Source organism: Gossypium arboreum, chromosome 3 (genome assembly GCF_025698485.1).
Source record: "Gossypium arboreum isolate Shixiya-1 chromosome 3, ASM2569848v2, whole genome shotgun sequence".
Lineage (NCBI taxonomy): Eukaryota > Viridiplantae > Streptophyta > Magnoliopsida > Malvales > Malvaceae > Gossypium > Gossypium arboreum.
Genome location: NC_069072.1, coordinates 126,977,188 through 126,996,712, shown reverse-complemented (window position 1 = coordinate 126,996,712; position 19,525 = coordinate 126,977,188). Strand labels below are relative to the sequence as shown.

General features: G+C 37.0%; 1 long non-coding RNA gene across 1 annotated transcript; it reads left to right on the top strand.

Moving 5' to 3' along the window:
- The first annotated feature begins 2,441 nt into the window (after positions 1-2,441).
- On the top strand, positions 2,442-19,027 carry LOC128290640 (uncharacterized). Its single transcript, XR_008280422.1, has 3 exons — positions 2,442-2,748; positions 11,549-11,625; positions 18,772-19,027. It is a non-coding gene; the product is annotated as an uncharacterized LOC128290640 (long non-coding RNA).
- Positions 19,028-19,525: the final 498 nt, after the last annotated feature.

Sequence of the window (19,525 nt, the reverse complement as noted above, 5' to 3'; positions counted from 1 at the left end):
GCCCTCTTTTGGTGTCCTTGTGGGCATACTAGGGTTCATCAGCAATTTTATCAATTGCTAGCACATAATTGACTTCAATCATTCCTTCCACTACCTTTTCACGAACAAAGCTACAATGCTTCATTAGTGCATGCTAGACAAGATTTGCAGCGTGGGTCACAGCATTGGTGGTAGCACACCATATCTAGGTACATGTGGCAAGTTGATACCCATCTCATATAGCTGTAACATGATCCTCATCATCACACAGTGTTTGCCTAGCGTCAATATTCAGCTTTTGCTGAAGACTGAGATACAACCACTTGCTTCTTGGAGCTTCAGCCAATGTTTAGGAACAATCAATATTCAGCATAAATTGTTTCAATTGCCTCAATATGAGTATGAGTAGCCTACCAGAAATTAAATTTTTGCATGGCTAGAACAGTAACCCTTGATATAGGGTTCCTTTCAGATATTTAAGGATACACTTAATAACTTTCCAATGCTATACTTCGTAAATCGACTTTGTTAATATTTACGAAAATAATGAAAAATGTAGGCGGTACAGACGAATAAAGTAATTGCTTATATATTATTCCACTCAAACGATACACGTTAGAAAAGCTAGAAAATAGAAAGAAAATATCTGAACCATACAGTTCTACAAATCAATCTATTAATATTTAAGATTTTTATGTATAAGCTATATTTCATTATCTCCCTCAAGTTAAAGAGTGTAAATGTTACAAATATAATACACTTGAGCTCCATTAAGAGTTTTTATGAAAATATCTCATAGTTGATTTCCAAATTTCACACATATTGTGAAGGAATTTTTCTTGAATTTTTTCATGATAAATGAAATGACCATTTATCTCAAAAGTTGTGAAATTCAATATTTGAAATAATATGAAGAGCAACTTGATGATCACGTTATATTTTCGTTGGTAATAGTCTTTAAGATCAACTTCATTCTATAGTCTGTATACCCATATTATTTCACTCACAAGTTGTGCCATGACTTTAGATTTAGATTTTGCACTAGATTGGTACGTTACATTTTGTTTCTTGCTTCTCCACGAAATTAAATTCCTTCTAATAAAAATGTATTATCCCATAGTGGATATTTTGTTGACTTTGGATCTTGCCAAATTTGCTTAAGAACAAAACATTCAATATTGGTGTGTCGATGATTCCTATACAATAGCCGTCTATGACTTCCCATCAAATAACATACAATTTGTTCCAAGATTTCCCAATGATTAACAATTGGAGATGAAATGAACTAGCACAGGGTGAGCAATATATGTGAGTTGTAGATGAGGCATTATTGGTGTGCTTTCGTTATTTTTACCAATAGATAGAGAACATATTTTCTCTGAGACAGACATCACCTTTCTTACTTCATGTGACCTCAACCCCAAAGAGGTACTTCAAGTACTCCAAATCTTTAGTTTGAAACTGAATATGAAGAAGAAAATTTCGAAGATGAAATGCCTGCAATATTACTTCCAGTAATGACAATATCACCAACATACACGATTAAAAGGATTATACTAACCTCAGATTACTTATAGAACATCGAATGATAACAGTTACTTTTCTTCAATCCAATTATTGGATTACCTCACTAAATTTACCAAACTAAGCTCGAGGGCTTTGTTTCAAACCATACAAAGATTTGCAAAGACAACATACTTTCCCATTCTCCCTTTGAACAACAAATTCATTGTGGTTGCTCCATATAGACTTCTTCATGAAGATCATCGTGTATCTTGATGTCTAGTTGATGTAAGGGCCAATTGTGGCAGCTATCATAGAGATGAATCAAATAAAAGCTACTTGCAACGCTCCAAATTTTTCGATACAGAAAGCGGCACTATTTTAGGACACATTAGTGAAATTTTGAGAAAAAAATTGAAAAAGGAGATCGATAAAGATAAAATTTAAAGGAATTATAATGATTTATGGTCGAAAATCAATGAAGTAAATTTTGTATGTGAAAAGGTGGAAAAATGACTAAATTGAAAAGCTAAAAAAGTATGAGGATTAAAGTGTAAAGTGACCAATTAGAGAAATTATAGATTGATAATGATTTATTGATATTAATATGTCATGGGAAATGTATTTGTATCAAGAAAAACCAAGTTTGAACTAAATTGAATTAAATAAAAAGAACAAGGACCAAATTGAAAATATTCCATTTTGGTCTAAAAAGGATTAAAATGCAATGTTTGCATGGTTGAATATTATTATGGACCTTATTGATGATATGTGAAGTTTTAATGTGTTAAGTTTCACATTTGGTATTAATAAAGTGAAGTGAGATGAAAAAGGGACTAAGAGTGTAAATTCTCCATTAAAAGATATTTTGGGACTTTTCAATAGTATTGTAATGATGGTTTTAGAATTTATTTTTGTATTGATATTAGAAATTTTAAAGCATGGAAAATTTTGGGCCATCCATTTACATTTTGAGTTGATTTTGACTATCAAAGGAATAAAAGAAAGGAAAAAAAATATTAAAGCTTTCATCTTTTCCTCCCTTTGTGTTGTCCCCCTTCGTGAAAGAAGAGAAAAATTTCTATTCTCATTTCTTCCTTCTCTCTCTTAGATCCAACAAAAAAAAAATCTTCACTACCAAAGTTTGTTAAAATCTCATAGAAAACCCATTTGTAAACCTAATTCCACCATCACATTCATCATTAGAAGCAAGGGTTTTCATGAGCTAGAGAAAGCTTGAGTTAGTATGAGAAAGTGAAGAATAAGGTAAGAAACTGTATTTTTGACATCTTTAATACGAACATTTAAGGTTGTTTGGTATGATTTCTTTATGAATATGATTTTTGGGTATTATGTGTGATATGTATTGTGAATGAAAGAAATTGATATGTGGGTGATGAAGTTTTAGGCTAGTGAGAATAACGAAAATTGGTGATTTTGCTGTCTAAAAGGAAGGTAAGTACTCAAGGAATCATCTTTACCTTATTTGAAGTAAAATTGATAAACCTTAGAGTTTAAATGGTTAAATGTTAAGATGAGATTACTCATTAATGTTCATAAGTGAAGGAAATAGTTTAATCAAAATGAAAATAGTGACAAGTATAATTATGCCGTAGTCTTAGACTAGAATGTGAATATTGGGAACTAATGCATTTTGATAGGTATTAAGTCAATAATAGACTTGAAATATGATAAATAACAATTTTAATGATGATGATGATTAATTTGTGTAGAAAAGCCAGTTAAGACATTAAATAGGTCATCAAGTGAATTGTTGTATAATATGAAAAAGGAGTATTAATGCCTTGACTAATGTGTCAAGGGGTGAGCGTTCGATTGAATGAAATTGAGTCAAATGAAAAAAGTTTGAGTTAATTGAGTTGAAGAGTCTTATTTTAACATCCTAACTTGATTTGAAATTTTCTCGAATCGAATCGAGTGAAATAGAATTCGATCTGATTCGAATTGAATATATTTGTTTAAGTTAAATTAAAAAAAATAACTCTGGTGTTGTTTGTTTTTATGCAATCTTTTTTAAAAATATTTTTCTTTAAAGTTTTTAAACATAATCATACAAAGAAAAATTGGAGTAAACAAGTGAACAAATAAAGCAGTCCAAGTAAATAACAATAACAACACAACAAGATTATAACAGAAAATATAAGCAGAAGTCCAAAATACAATAGAAAACTACATCAGTCCAAACAACAAAACAAAAAATAAAAACAACACAACAAAAGTCCAAAAACCAGCAACAATAACCAATAAACTAGTAACAAAAACACATTAGTTCAAAAATCGTTATAGAATAGCGTAAGCTTCTTCTTTTTCTTTAAACACTATAAGTAAAATTGAAACATCTATTTAACTTTATAAACTAATGCTAAGTATATTATTATCTTTTGATCTTTGGGTATTTTGGACAAATCTAGCAAATTTAAAAACAAAAGTGTTAGTTAAATTATGAGAATGCTTACTAATATAGATAACATTAAAACTTATTTTATGAATCAAAATTAATATATTTCCATTTTCATGGTTTGAAGTTCATTAACATAGTCTTTAAGATTGATGAGATCATTAGATTTCTGAAGCCAATCTTGTGTGCAAACCAAAGCCTCGACCATAGAAGGAGTTAGAGGACTTCTAAAATTATCGAGAACACGTCCACACATGATAAATGCACTTTTCGAGACAACTATTGAGATAGGAATAGCAAGAATATCTCGAGCCATTTGTGCAAGAATAAAGAATCTAGGACTGTGTATTTTTCACCACAATAATAAATCAAATGAACTTGGATTGTTTACTTCATCCTCCTCACCCAAATACTTATCCAAGTCAGATTTACTTTATAGTCCAACTTGTTTCTTCTTCTTAAGGTATTTTTGCTTGGCCAAGCTTGTTTTCATTTTTGACTGATCAATTTCCGTTAAACTGAAAATATTTGTTGAAGAACTAGATTTTACATTCAAACAATTGAATTCTCCTAACATTAGAAGAATACTCATTGAACAATCAATGAAATTCTTTATCAATCATTTTCGTTATGTCATTAGCAACATTAGGAAAAGGCAAGTTGACTCCAAATTCTAAAAAGTTCATTTTACATCGCGGATGAAAGATGACGGCCAAGTAAACTAGCATGTTGGTCTTGTTTCCTTCACCACAATACTTATTATACTTATCCCTCATTTTAGAAGTCATAAAAATTATATCTAATGCTCCACAATTTGCCACCCATAAAAAAGACAATGGACATATGTTGATACTTCAAAAAGTGAATAAGAGGTAACATGCAAAGATCTAGACACCTTCAGTGTAAGATAATAAAAATGCTTTAACACTTTTATAACTCTTCGATCCCAATCATCAAAAGTAGGTATTCCATCTCCAGTAGTGAGGTCAAGAAAAAAGTTATGACCATCACGTACATATGATTCAAATGCAAGTTCATATTTCTTTTCCACATTTAAGATTATATATGTTGTGTTCCATCAAGTAGACACATCTAAACACAATTGAGCCTTACTACCTATAATTTCTTATTTTGCTTGTTGGTTGAATTTTGTCAAACTTGATAGTGATGCTCTTATATACCTCGTAACACCTCTAACTCAATCCACAGACATAGAAGCATCCTTAATACCGTATTGCACAATGAGATTAAGAATGTGTGCAACACATCTCATATGCATAAATTTCCCATTTGTAACAGAAGCATTTCAATAATTCAATATCTTTCTCAAATATTCAATGACAACACTAATGATGGATATATTATCAAACGTAATAGTGAAGACCTTTTCAATCCCCCAATCTCGAAGACATTTTTCAAGGGCTTGACCTATGCTTTCACCTCTATGAGCAAATATTGGAAAAAAACTTATAATCCTTTTTTTGCAACCTCCACTCGTCATCCACCTAATGTGTTGTTAAAACCATGTAAGATATCTTCTGTAATGAAGGCCAAGTGTCTATCGTCAAACAAACTCTACTTATATCTTTTTCAAAACAATTCTCCATTACTCTTCATGGGGTTAAATTTATAAAAACAATCTCTTCTAATTGTCCAATGAGATGGAAGACTAAACTGTGGGCATGCTATAAAAAGAAAGTATTTGAGCCCTTCTCCCTCTACAACTTTAGAAGGTAATTCATTCGTAATTATCATATGAACCGATGCCTTTCTAACAACATCTTTGTCAAATACCCAAGTTGATAAATCCGTTGTTTCTTGGCTAGTCTTCACAAATGTTAATTTCAATTACTTTGAGTTAGAAGTATTATGTTGAGGTCTTTTTAGGCATGTTTTCAAATGATTATTCAAATTGGTTGTAGAACCCAGAATTGATTCCATGGTGTAAGTAACATCACAAGCATTGTACCTTGCTCTCTTCTCCCCCTTTTTAGCTACATATTTGGTGAAATGGTTCCAACAAGCTGCCATTGGAGTAATCTTTCTTTGAACACTTCCTTTGGTTGTTGTTTGATCATCTCTACTTGGAGAAGAATTTTGTGAACTTTGAGTTGGACCATCTCGCCTTGGATCACTCATCTACAAGTAAACAAAGAAATTTAACAATAGTAAAGTATTTAATCATGCCATGTATGAAAAGGTGAATCCTGTTATCGACCTTAAAAATCTTAATTTAGACTTTCACTATGACAAAGGGTAGTGTAATATGCATCAATTTGTCACTTCAAGCTACAAATTCAACTTCATTTTAGAGGGAACCAATGCATTTATTAATACATTGCTACCCCTCTAAGAAACTAAAAATATGCAATAGTCCAAATAATTGTTGAAAACCAATTTTTTTTATCCCAAAATTGATGGTTGTAATGTTAACGTCTCCCTAAATCCAACTTGTCGTTAAAGATGAAATTCTTAAATAATAATTAAAAAATGAACTATTAAAGATAGAATTGAAGCTTTAACCGACACCCATCACAAACATCAAATGTTTATGTTTACTGGATGGTTTTAAAACGCAAACCATGTCCCATAAGCATAACCTATGTGGGAATTTGACAAAATCTCCAACAACACTACTTAATTACACTACTTAAGTAATAAATTTTTGTTTAATGGACCTTATTAATTTCACACCTCTTAATATTTCAAATTCACCACACATGTATATTTTGCAGACTTAATACTGCTTTACATTATATCCAAAATCTTTTATCACTAAATCATTTTTAGATGAAAGAGGTTTTGGGTTAAAACATTATTAAGAACAAAATTACCAAAAAAAGAAAAGAGAAAAACCTAAACTTGAGCTGTTTCGATATGGTGCTGAGTAAGAAAAACTGATGAACAAACAATTTTTAGGAAAGTACCATGAAATGAAGAAGAAGGATGGTTTAATCGGAGATCAGAGATGGGTGAGGGACCACTAAACGGGAGAGAGATTTCAATTTTCAAAAACTAATGAGTGACGAAGAAGAAGATGGTTTAGTTTTGGGATTTTTAGAATTTAGGGGTAAAGGGTGAGGCTGGGGCAGACTGGGGGGGAATAAAAGGGTCTATTTTAGGGGAAGTAAAAGGGGTAAAAATGTAAAATACCTAAACTAAATAATAATATAAATTGAAATTTTAAAATAATATAGTTTGGCATTTGATTAACTTGAACTAGTCGAGTTATTTGAATTCGAAAACTCAAGTGGACTCAAACTTGATATTTGAAAAAAAATCGAGTTGATTCAATCAATTCGATTCAAATAATTTAAAATTTGATTTTTTATTTATTTTTTTGAGTCAAAAAAAATTTTGCTCACCCCTAAATGTGTGAATAGGACTTTGGAAAATGGAACATTTTGTAAGATATAAAGTGTAATGTCAAATTGCAATAATAGAATGGTTGGTAGCTCGTAGGGCTTTTATGAATTTGTATTATTAAATGTTGAACGTATACTGAGAATCTCATGTTGAACTTAAGAGTGTGAACTTTTAAATTGAAAAGTGAATGATTGCCCAATGAATGCTTATTTATTAATATGAAATGTTGATACCACCTTAAGATGTATCAAGTGCAAATGTGTAAGCATAAGTTCCATGATGATTGTATGAATTAGTATGAAATGATATCTCCTTGTGTGTGTAACTAAGAGTGTTTTATAAATGGAATTGAATTGCTAATTAAACTTTGCCCTTGTAAACTTAGAGAAGTAGTTAGGATATTATTGGTTTGCTAATAGGGATTAGATATGAAGTTTCATTTTTGGGCCTGAAGTTTTGTTTTGACTTGAAACTCTATTTTGACTTGGAGTTCTATACTTATTTGGTTATATGTTGGGTTCTGGAGTTATATGATGATACTTGGAGTTCTGATGTGTTATCTATTGGTCGGGAAAGTTACGTGATACATTAAGGCATGCACTATTGGAAAAAATCTGGTTTGAAAACGACTTTCTTTTAAAATGAAAATTTAAAATTTTAAAAACCGATCTGGTTTGTGATATTTATAGCAATAAATCCTAGACTGAAATTGTACCTATGTTTCAGATAGATGGATCCTTGTTGTTCCTAACTTTCAATCAAACCAATTTCTCCTCTATTCTCGAACTACGAACTGCTTCGAGTATGGACTAGAACCAATTGAATCAAAACACAGAATTATAAATTCTTTTCTTCCATATGGAAAGAAAAATTCTCTTCTCAAATAGAAACTGATAGAATCGTTATTCTAAAAATATATTTAATTCTAAAAGAATAAAAATCTCTCTATTTTTGGCCAGAATAGTGATATCTTAAAGTTGTGTAAATTACCTTACTGGTGTCATCTATGTATAGGGAGAGATGGTAGAACTGTTATTAAATTAGAGAAGTTTATTTAAACTAGAAAAATGAACTCCTTCTCTAATTAGGAGAATAGGTGGCGGCAACCCTAGTTACTATTAACTAGGGTTAGCCGTCCACCCTATTCACATAAGGGGCTTTTGGGCCTCTTCCACATCGGGTCCAATTACAAGTGCTTCTCAGGATTTTAACCCAATACTTTATAATTTGATCCAACCTAATATTTTTTTTTATTTCCCAAAATAAACTTCATTAAATACATATCGAATAATTTTCTCATCATAATTTTACCGATGATGATTTTACCTCTGGAAAAATTATGATGATTTATCCCTGGTAAAATTTCAAGAAAATATATTTAATATTGAATCATTCAACTTGTTCACTATGATCGAATGATTTATTTCATTTTTGGGATTTAAAATAGCTTAAAAATATAAGCTCATTCTTCTAATCATTTTTGAGAAATCTATGTTCATTACCATTTCCATTTTGAAAAAACCACATTCATTTCAAAATGATTCCATTTCTCCATTTTGGAAAAAACTCATAACCATTTTGAATGTTTTTCATTTCTCCATTTCTATTCATTTTGTTCATTTTGATTCAACATGCTCTTCATTTCTGGTTTTAATGAGTTAGCGGAGGGACCGATTAGACATATCAATTTAAGCTTAAATAATTTATAATTAAGTTCCAAATTTACACCTATTAATTATAAACTCATTAAGTCACAAAGTCATTCCACTATAGTATCAACTTGATTAGTGCACGTCCAATAACCTTGTCATAAGTGTGTTACCTTCATTGGATATCCTTAATCTTTTTGGGATAATATTCGTTCTCCTAGTATGGTTCTATTTTATCTCATGGTAACCATTACATCTTCTTTCATGAAAAGTTAATCACTATCAAATAGTGATCAAGTCATCCATCACAAAGATGAACGACATGTGACCACATTTCTTTTTTCATCAACCATGAAATGCCAATGGGAGGATATCATTTACCCATGTTTTGGGCTATAAATTCCACTATTGTGAATGACACTACATACTGCAGAAGTTGTACACTCAATGCACCAGCTTTCGGTTCTTTATCCATTCAAACTCAGGCTTTTACTTACATCAAAGTGTACAAGTAACTTTGTAACACCCTAAATCTAAATCTGTAGCCGGATAGGGTTACAGAGCATTACCAAACAATCAGAACATTTAACATACATTTCATATATAATCATAAACATACTAATCCAATTCATTTGCATGCATATCATCCCTTAATCAAGCTTTCAAGGCCATAAAAAAATTCCTTAGAAAAAATTCGGAACCCATTTGAAAACATTTGGAAAGTTTAAGGAAAAGTTACAAAATTTTGACTACAAGGGTCACACAGCCGTGTGGCAAGGCCATGTGCCTCATGTAACTCCCCAAATTTCGTAATTTTAGCTTTTGGAATATTTGTTGTATTCTGCCCTATTTTTGACAAATATATGCCAGCTTATGTGATTAAGTGCTTTGGGGTGTGTTGGGGAGGTCCCAAGTTCGATCCTTAACTTGGGCTAAAATTTGGTTTTTATTTGGATAAAGCCTGACTTTTGGTTAGTGGGCTTATAAGAATTTATTGGTAGGAACTTAACAGAATGGGCTTGCTAGTTTAGTGGTTAAGTGGCAAGGGATTATGCCTGAGATCCTGAGTTCAAGGCGTGAGTGTGGCATTAATTTTACTGATAAGCCGTGCGGACGTTTGAGTTGGATTAAAACACTAAAGGGGGGTAAGGTTTATGAGATGTTTGCCTAACCTATTTTCTTTTTGGCTCTCTCTGTCGTTTTCTTTTCTTTCCCAAACCCCCTTGCTGCTAAAATTTTACTCCTTTTACCCCTCTCATTCGTTTTCTTTCTTTAGATTAGTGGTGGCGTACTGCTAGCGGTTATGTCGACTCGGTAAGTATAGTTTTGTTAGATTGTAAGGTTTCTTTTGGAAATTGTTTAAGAGGGATGCAAATTGCTATTCTGGGGACACTCGAGGTTCTATGGATCGCTAAACGGGGTTCTAAACAGCGAGTAATCGCCGTTGTTCATTGAAGGTAAGTAGATCTTTCATTTTGGGATTTGTCTATTCTAAACTATTCGAATCAAGAGACTAAAATTTTGGCTTACAATTGTCAATAATCGGTTCTAGAGTGCTCGGGTCTGTGTTCGGCTTCAAACAAAACCAGGTGTGTACTCTGTTTATGTAGGAAACGAGTTTCAGCGAAAGCCAAAAAGCTGTCTGTTGACGCCACACGGGAGTGTAGACTGCTCGTGTGGTAGTCTGTGTTGCGATACACGGGTGTGTGACTGACAATCCAGGCCGTGTACGTGTCACTCGGGCACGACGGTCACGGGCATGTGAGGTTGGCTAGGCCGTATGCGAGGCACGAGCTAGACCAATTAGGCCATGTAGGCCACGTAGGCCACACGGATGTGTGGGCCCACATCGATGAACCACTCGGACGTGCGAGAATTTAGGCCAGGTCGTGTGATCTACACGGGCAAGGCCAAATTGGGCTGTGTAAACCATACGGGTAGGCAATATGGGCGTGTGAGCCAGAAATCTGATTTGTTCTGGAAGGTTGCACGGGTCGCCCTAGTCGACTGTGACCTGTTAAAGGGGTCGGTAAGCGTTACTTAGGCCTTGTTTTGTGCCATGATATTGATATGTATGCTAGCATGTTATACTTCGCATGGGTATAAATATTGATCTGATCTGAGTATAGTACACATAATCTATTTACTGTTTGAAAGCATACCATGACATTAATTATGTTGCATTGCATTGGGTTGGGTTTAATATTGAAGAGAAGTAAGACTGAAAGGCTCTTTAGCCGCTTATCTGGCAGCTTCGACGTAATTATTGATATGTGCCGTTTTACGGTACCTTATGGTGTGTAAGGTTAGATGGGTTGATTTTATCCCCATACTTGGTGTGTAGGGCTGGATGGGTCGATTTTATCCCTATATGGTATGTTGGGTTGGACGGAGGTGGTGTGCAGGGTTAGTGGGCATTCCTCTTCTGATTGATATACGTGTACATTTGTATGGGCTAAGGCCCAATTGTATCTGATACTGTTCTGAGTGGGCTAAAGCCTACATCGATTCTGTTAAGAGCTCAGACTCGATTATGACTGCTTGATTGTTACCCGTTTACATGCATGCTTTACTGTGGGGATGTACACACTGAGTTTGAGAAAACTCACCCTTTTATTGTTTTATTTGTCAGGTAATCTCTAGCAATAGATGTATCGTGCAGTGGAGGGCTCGACGATGACCACCACTAGTCATGTGTTGATTTTATGAGTTACATTCTATTTTATTCTGCATTCATTTAACATTTATTTTCGAGATTATTTTTTTATTCAGGCTCGAACTGTTTTGGGTTTATTTTGGGATTTTTAACTTGTTTAATTTTGTTGATTTATAAACGGCGACACCAAAAATACGTTTTGGAACCTTAACAAATACATTTTGGAACCTTAACTTAAGGGTTTTCGTGAAAATGAATGATGCCATAACTTTCTCAAAAATGAAAGGTTTTTTTTTAAAGTACTTTCATGTAATGCCGCCAGATTCGACCATAACGTCTAGACCGGGTTTGGGGTGTTACATTTAGTGGTATCAGAGTCAGGCTGCAAAACTCGGCTGTGGATTTAGGTTTCAAAATTTGGTTTTTGTAAAATGATTTGCAAAGTGATTTGAAATAACTTTGATAACATCGAGCCTCCAGCACTGATTTTGTAAGTTATCTGAAACTCTAATATGTACTGTCTGAAAGCATGCTTATACTAAAATTTTATCTGTATTTGTCTGAAATACTGTGTATGCGTTATGAGATTACTATGGGTAGAACGTTACTGAAACACTTTAGGTAGTATAAAGTGACAATCGTAGTGAGCCTGTTACTTGCGATAACTGACTCTAAAATTATGATACTGTCTGCATAAAATATCTGCTAATTATTATCGAAATTGTAAACTGATGTGCATAAAACTTCTAAATACAGATTAATTCGATAGTTACGATGAGTACATGTGGTACTCATAGATGGGGTACTAGAGGCCGAGGTAGAGGCCGTAGAGGGATTCGGGCTGAGTCCTTCGCATCTGATACGATCCCTAATCTGGACACTAGTGAGATGCTGGTGTCACCATTCATCGAGACGGTCTTTGAGTCTCAAGGTTGTGCAATTGGGACGACGACTATCTCAGTCAGATCGCGAATTCTAGAGAGGGTCACTGGGGCTAATACTAGATCTAGAGGCCGTGGGTCGGTTACGGAATAACTCCGATTGAATGGGGCTGAGATATTCAGAGGCATCGCTGGAGTTGCTCCGAGTGTGGCTGAGTACTGGATGGAGGCCACGGAGCATATCATGGACGATTTGGACTTTTCTGATGAGTAGAAGCTCAAGGGGGCTGTGTCATTGCTACGAGATAAGGCGTATCAGTGGTGGCTGACCGTTAAGAAGGGCACTCAGCCCAATCAACTGACTTGGGATCTGTTTAAGATCACTTATCAGAGTAAGTACGTGGAAGCCAGCTATAATGATGCTAGGGGATGTGAGTTCCTAAATCTGACTCAGGGTGACCGTTCAGTGGCTAAGTTCATTAGATTGAGCTATTATGCGAGGGGCATAGTGGCGACCGAGTATGAGCGTTGTGTCCAATTTGATGATGGTCTCCGTGATAGTTTACGAGTTCTGATAGCTCCACAGAGGGAGCGAGATTTCTTCGCCTTGGTCGAGAAGGCCAAGATAACCATGGAGGTGAAGCGCTCTGAGCGCCAAAACCGTGAAAAAGGAAAGGCTAAGAGGGATTATGAGATTACGAATGTGGGGATGAGGCCTAAGAAAAAGGTCAGGACTGATGGGACCGTGAGAGCTGGGCCTACTGTCGCTGTTCCTGTTACGGTGGTGATGTGCCAGCTTTGTAATAGACACCATCCGGGTGAGTGTTGGAGAGCTACTAGGGCTTGTTTGAGGTGGGTCGACTGAGCATCGAGTTAAGGATTGTCCACTGAGGGGTAATCAGATGGAAACTCCGGTTGCTGAGACTACACAGCCGTCGAGAGGGGTACAGTAGCCACCTAGGGGCCGAGGACAGGTTAGGGCTGGTAACGGTATGGGTCGAGGTCAGAGAGCAATAGGCAAATGTGTTGGGCTGACTGAGGCGAGGTAGCCTGCACTTGTCTTGCTGCACGTCGTCGTGAAGATGGAGGTGCTCTGGACATCATCACGGGTACATTTTTAATTCTTGATGTACCTTATGTTGCACTGATAGACATAGGCTTTACACATTCCTATGTTACGTGTTCTATGTCGAAGACTTTGAGAATACCGTATGAGAGTACTTCTAGTTGGATTTCAATGATGAGTCCGTTGGGGCAGTCCATTAGGGTTAGTAAATTGTTTAAAGACGTTCCATTAGAAGTTCAAAGGATGATATTTTTGGTTGATCTGATGGAACTTCTGTTTGGAGAGTTAGACTTAATTCTGGGAATGGACTGGTTGGTGAAGCATCGTGTAAGTCTGGATTGTACTGAAAGGAGGGTTGTTCGGAGGACCGAGGAGGATAACGAGATAGTCGTGATTGGTGAACGACGAAATTATTTGTCTAATATGATATCTGTGTTAGTGGCAGAGAAGCTAGTGAGGAAATGATGTGAGGCATTCTTGGCCTACATCAGTGTTTCTGATTCTGTGGACTATTTGGTTAAGGACATCCGTACTTTGAGGGACTTTTTAGATATTTTTCCAGAGGAATTACCGGGATTGCCTCTGAGTCGTGAGATAGATTTTGGGATCGAATTGATTCTTGGTACAGCTCTGGTGTATATTGCCCCTTATCGAATGGCACCGAAAGAGCTGGTAGAACTTAAGGTTCAAATTTAAGAGCTGTTAGATCGTAGGTTTATTCGTCCTAGTGTGTCTCCATGAGGAGCACCTGTTCTATTCGTAAAGAAGAAGGACGGTACGATGATGATGTGTATCGATAACCGTCAGTTGAATAAGTTGACGATTAAGAATAAATACCCACTTTCAAGGATAGACGATTTATTCAATTAGTTCAGAGGGCTTCTGTGTTCTCCAAGATCGATCTGCGATCAGGTTATCATCGGTTAAGGGTTAAGGAGGTCGATGTGTATAAGACGACGTTTAAGACTTGTTATGGACATTACGAGTTCTTGGTTATGCCCTTTGGGTTGACTAATGCACCAGCAGCATTTATGGACTTGATGAACTGTGTGTTTCAGCCCTACTTAGACTAGTTCGTGGTGGTATTTATCGACGAAATATTTATTTACTCTAAGTCTGAGGATGAGCACGATGAGCATCTCAGGGTTGTTCTGCAGATCCTTCATGAGAAACAGCTTTATGCGAAGTTCTCTAAGTGTAAGTTTTGGCTTCAGGAAGTAATCCTTTTGGGACATGTGGTGTCTGCTGGGGGAATTCGTGTTGATCCTCGTAAGATTGAGGCTGTGTTGGATTGGAAACAGCCAAAGAATGTGTCGGAGGTCTACAGTTTTCTGGGACTGGCAGGATATTACCAACGTTTCGTAGAAAGGTTCTCGTTGATCGTAGCACCGTTGACTAAGTTACTGTGTAAGGGAGTTCCTTTTGTTTGGACTGAAGCACAGTAGGAGAGCTTTGAGAAACTCAAGACAGTTTTAACTCAGGCCCCGGTTCTGATACAGCCTGAGACCGGTAAGAACTTCGTAGTGTACAGCGACGCGTCACAAGTGGGTTTGGGTTGCGTTCTGATGCAAGGCAGTAAGGTAGATGCTTATGCATCTCGTCATCTTAAGACTCACAAGGCTAATTATCCGATGCATGATTTAGAGTTGGCTGCAGTTGTCTTTGCATTAAAGATTTGAAGGAATTATTTGTACAGTGAGAAGTGTACCATCTACACTGATCACAAGAGCCTCAAGTATCTTCTTACTCAGAAGGAGTTAAATCTTAAGCAGCATCGGTGGGTTGAGCTGCTTAAGGATTATGACTGCAGTATTGAGTATTATCCAGGTAAGGCCAATGTGGTGGCCGATGTGTTAAACCATAGGGCTATGACCGATTTGAGGGCGATGTTCGCTCAATTGAGTCTTTTTGACAATAGGAGTCTCCTGGCTGAGTTGCAGGTTAGACCGATATGAGTAGATTAGATTAAGGATAAGCAGTTAGGAGATAAGTCCCTTGAGTTGTGATTCTGACATGTTGAGGCTGGAACTACTACTGATTTTGGGATTAACAACGATGGGGTATTGCACTTCCGAGGTAGGATCTATGTACCTAATGATGAGGATTTGAGACTGTCTATTCCGGGGGAGACGCATAGTAGTCCTTACGCTATGCATCTTGGTGGGAACAAAATGTATAAGGATCTCTGAGAGTTGTAGTGGTGGCCAGGGTTGAAGCGTGAAGTGGCCAACTTTGTTGCTCGTTGTTTGACTTGTCAGTAGGTTAAGACTAAGCATCAGTTACCTTCGGGTTTACTACAGCCAGTGAAGATACTAATGTGGAAATGGGAGTGAGTAGCGATGGACTTCGTTAGTGGGTTGCCTTTAAAACCCACTAAAAGGGATTCTATTTGGGTCATAGTGGATTGATTGACCAAGTCGGCACATTTCATTCCTGTTAGGACAGACTTCTCTTTACAGAAGTTGGCTAAACTTTACATCTCTGAGATTGTAAGATTGCATGGGGTTCTTGTTTCGATCATCTCCGATAGAGATCCTTGTTTTACATCTCGATTTTGGTAGAAACTTCATGAGGATTTAGGTTCTCGTCTTGACTTTAGTACTGTTTTTCATCCTCAGACAGATGGTTAGTCAGAGAGGGTGGTTCAGCTACTGGCGGATATGTTGAAGGGTTGTGTTATGGATTTCAGAAGTAGTTGGGAGGAGTACATGCCTTTGGTAGAGTTTGCTTACAATAACAACTATCAGTCTAGTATTCAAATGGCACCGTATGAGATACTTTATGGTCGTAAGTGCCGCACTCCTTTGTGCTGGACTAAGTTGGGTGAGCGATGTGTTCTGGGTCCGAAGTTGATTTCAGAGACTGAGGATAAGGTTCAGTTGATTCGAGAGCATCTAAAAGCGGCTTCTGATAGACAGAAGTCTTATGCTGACTTGAAGAGGAAGGACATTGAGTATTCTGTGGGGGACTTGGTTTTTCTTAAAGTTTCGCCATGGAAGAAGGTGCTGAGATTCGGTCGGAAGGGCAAGTTAAGCCTTAGGTTCATTGGACCGTACTGGATTCTGAAGTGAGTAGGGCTGGTCGTGTATCAATTGGAACTTTCTCCAAAGTTGGATCGTATACATGATGTATTCAATGTCTCGATGTTGAGACGTAACCGCTCTGACCCTGCGCACATTGTGCCTGTGCAGGAGATTGATGTTAGACCAGATCTGACATTCTAGAAGAAGCCAGTTCAGATTTTGGATCATGACGTTAAGGTTCTGCGTAGGAAATCTATTCCTTTAGTGAAGGTGCTGTGGCGGAATCATAGCACTAAGGAGGCTACTTGGGAGCTAGAGTATTCGATGCGACAGCAGTATCCTTACCTTTTCTGATAAGGTAAAATTCGAGGACGAATTTTCTTTTAGGGGATAGAGTTGTAACGCCCCAAATTTCGTAATTTTGGCTTTTGGAATATTTGTTGTATTCTGCCCTATTTTTGACAAATATATGCCAGCTTATGTGATTAAGTGCTTTAGGGTGTGTTGGGGAGGTCCCAAGTTCGAGCCTTAACTTGGGCTAAAATTTGGTTTTTATTTGGATAAAGCCTGACTTTTGGTTAGTGGGCTTATAAGAATTTATTGGTAGGAACTTAACAGAATGGGCCTGCTAGTCTAGTGGTTAAGTGGCAAGGAATTATGCTTGAGATCCTGAGTTCAAGGCGTGAGTGTGGCATTAATTTTACTGATAAGTCGTACGGACGTTTGAGTTGGATTAAAACACTAAAGGGGGGTAGGGTTTATGAGATGTTTGCCTATCCTGTTTTTCTTTTTGGCTTTCTCTGTCATTTTTTTCTTTCCCAAATCCCCTTACTGCCGAAATTTTACTCATTTTACCCTTCTCCTCCGTTTTCTTTCTTTCGATTAGTGGTGGCGTACTGCTAGCGGTTCCGTCGGCTCGATAAGTATGGTTTTGTAAGATTGTGAGGTTTCTTTTGGAAATTATTTAAGAGGGATGTAAATTGTTGTTTAGGGGACACTCGAGGTTATGTAGATCGCTAAACGAGATTCTAAACAGTGAGTAATCGCCGTTGTTCGTTGAAGGTAAGTAGATCTTTCGTTCCGGGATTTGTCTAGTCTGAACTATTCGAATCAAGAGACTGAAATTTTGGCTTACAATTATCAATAATAGGTTCTGGAGTGCTCGGGATTGCGTTAGCCTTCAAACAAAACCAGGTGTGTACTCCGTTTACACAGGAAACGAGTTTCGGCGAAAGCCAAAAAGCTGTCTGTCAACACCACACAGGTGTGTAGACTGCCCACGTGCTAGTCTGTGTTATGATACACGGGCGTGTGACTAATGAGCCAGACCATGCGCGTGCCACATGGGTACAATGGTCCCGAGCGTGTGAGGCTGGCTAGGCCATGTGCGACGTACGAGGTAGACCAATTGGGCTGTATGGGCTACACGGGCGTTTGGACCCACACGGGAGTGCGAGAATCTGGGCCAGGCTGTGTGATCCACACGGGCAAGGCCAAATTGGGCTATGTGAGCCTTACAAGTGTGTGGGCTCACACGGGCAGGCCATATAGGCGTGTGAGCCCAGAAATCTGATTTGTTCTAGAAGGTTACACGGGTCGCCCTAGTCGACTGTGACCTGTTAAAGGGGTCGGTAAGCGTTACTTAGGCCTTGTTCTGTGCCATGATATTGAGATGTATACTAGCATGTTATACTTAGCATGGTTATAAATATTGATCTGATCTAAGTATAGTACACATAATCTATTTACTATTTGAAAACATGCCATGACATTAATTATGTTGCATTGCATTGGGTTGGGTTTGATATTGAAGAGAAGGAAGACTGAAAGGCTCTTTAGCAGCTTATCTGGCAGCTTCGTTGCAATTATTGATAAGTGCCGTTTTACGGTACCTTATGGTGTGTGGGGTTGAATGGGTTGATTTTATCCCCATACTTGGTGGGCTAGGTAGGTCAATTTTATCCCCACATGGTGTGTTGGGTTGGATGGAGATGGTGTGCAGGGTTGGTGGGCATTACTGTTCTGATTGATATGCATGTATATCTGTATGGGCTAACACCCGAATGTATCTGATACTGTTCTGAGTGGGCTAAGGCCTACATCGATTCTATTAAGAGCTCAGGCTCGATTATGACTGCTTGATTGTTACCCGTTTACATGCATGCTTTACTGTGGGGGCGTACACATTAAGTTTGCGAAAACTCACCCCTTTATTGTCTTATTTGTTAGGTAATCTCCAACAGTGGATGGATCGGTGCAGTGGAGGGCTTGACGATGACCACCACTAGTCATGTGTTGATTTTATGAGTTACATTCTATTTTATTATTCATTCATTTAACATTTATCTTCGAGATTATTTTTGTATTTAGGCTCGAACTGTTTTGGATTTATTTTGGGATTTTTAACTTCTTTAACTTTGTTGATTTATAAACGGCCACACCACAAATACGTTTTGGAACCTTAACTTAAGAGTTTTCGTAAAAATGAATGATGTCATAACTTCCTCAAAAATGAAAGTTTTTTTTTAAAGTACTCTCATGTAACGCCACCAGATTCGGCCATAACGTCTAGGCCAGGTTTGGGGTGTTACACCTCACACGATTAAGACACACGCCGGTGTCTCAGGCCGTGTAACCTTTGAACTAGGGACATACGGTCGTGTCTCAGCTCGTATGCTCACTCGTGTAACTCATTAAGTAGGGTTACAAGGCCGTGTGGCTAAGCCGTGTGTCTCACATGGTTGAGTCACACGCCCATGTCTCTGACCATGTGAACTGAAAATGTACCTTAAACAACAAGTTTACCATTTCAAGCTTACTTGGGCCTTAAAAAATTCAAATACCAATAATTTAACCTATTCAAAATACAATTAAACATACTCAAAACATGCCAAAACAATCATCCTAAGTGGCTAACCAATGTACCCTTATTGGTACCACATTTTATAACATCAAAACACATCAACAATATATCATCCAAATC